The sequence below is a fragment of the Rhagoletis zephyria genome, unplaced genomic scaffold (assembly GCF_001687245.7).
Source record: "Rhagoletis zephyria isolate East Lansing unplaced genomic scaffold, Rhagoletis_zephyria_1.1 Rzeph_scaffold_00783, whole genome shotgun sequence".
NCBI classification, from domain to species: domain Eukaryota; kingdom Metazoa; phylum Arthropoda; class Insecta; order Diptera; family Tephritidae; genus Rhagoletis; species Rhagoletis zephyria.
In genome coordinates this window covers 67,424-69,071 of record NW_016157867.1, presented here as the reverse complement: position 1 = coordinate 69,071, position 1,648 = coordinate 67,424, and positions in this window count along the sequence as shown.

Genomic DNA, 1,648 nt, shown 5'->3' with positions numbered 1-1,648 from the left:
TATAAAACCGATTGCTCTTCACACATAGACAAAAAATATATAACGGTAAGAATGGCTAATGAACAGTGGTGGAAAAATAAATAGGGACACGACATTTTAACAAATTTTTCCTATTTGTCTTTTGTTTATTTAATATTTATTATTTTTTATAAAAGTATAGCCCATTATCTAACAAAAAACATATACACCCCTATGCCGTAATCCGAATGTTCGTACTTACGAATTCGTAGCTCCGTTCCGAAAATTCGAAAATTGATTTGCTCTAATCCGATCGAAACAGGGACCGTAAATAGCAGTTATTTTTTTCCAACAAACAAATTTGGTACCAAATGATAGGACACTTAAAGAGCTTTTAAACAGAAGTAACGATCGAAAGCTACCACTTCTATTCATATATATTTTTTTTTTTTAATTTAATACAAAAGAGATGCATATACCTGACCCAAGGTTTGTTCTAGGGTAATTAAAAAACATTTTTTATTTAAATATTTTTCAATAGCTGGCTTTCCTCGTTTAAATATTTCGATGGTAAAGCTATCTTTCAGTTGATGCCAAACTTGTTTAATTTGGATAAGCGGTTTGTTTATTATTAGGAAAGGACTTTTATTTTCGACTTAAAAATATCTGGCCAAGTTTAGCTGTTGAAAAAATTAACTGTTATTTACGGTCCCTGGATCGAAACTATCAGCGGCGCTGCCAGCTAAAAACGTGAAATTCGAAGTTCTTAATCAGCTGCTTTGACAGAAACAAATCAAGATAAATATAATCGCAAGTGAACAGTGAAATTAAAAAAATTGTTTAATCGTTATCTGAAAATACTTTTCCTTAATTAAGTAAAATACACGGGATTCAGTGGCCGGTGCACTTTTTTCCCAGGAGGAAGAACAGCTAACAGTTGCATTAATATATAAAGGAGATTGCTACGAGATTGTTCTGATCCATTTAGCTTAAATGACAAAATGTAAGCTCCCTCCTTTTAAGGGCCTCCATTTCACTAGATATTGTGCCGCTTTAATTCTGGCAACGCTTTCTCAAAATTCCACCACATCCTCTTTAGCTCCTTTTGCAAAACCTCGAGCGATGTCCGGCCTTTCGCTCATGCATTCCACCAGTTTTTCGTATTTGTTTTTTCATATTTTTGTACAACTAAGACGATTCAGTGCAATGGGGTATAGTCATTGCGCTGGGTATGCAGTTACAGTTGCATGGCTATACTCAATCCCGACTCTTGCGTCCTCGTTCGGCACTCTGGGCTATGTGAGCAACCCATGTGCGAGATGCGGTAACCAATCCGAGTGGAGCCTTGGGTTACGGCAGAAAGAGAGGGAGCTTCGGTGGGGCCACTCTGACTTATTCGGTTTAAGGGCTCACTGAAGTCTGCAGCGTCTGTTCACCAGTAGGTGCGGCTGCAAGCGGGTGTCTGCTTGGAGCAAGCGGCTCGCTATATAAACGTGTATTTGGTTGCGAAACCACCCCCGCCCCAGCAATGGGTTGTGCGCTGGGCTTGGGACCCGCCACGTAAAAACCACTTCCAGTGAAGAAGCAAGGCAAAGCCTCGGATGAGACCCCCCCTTATGATGACGACCACGGCAAATGTTTAAAGACTACGATTTGAGGGCATGCACCTGGAATGTCCGGACCCTTAATA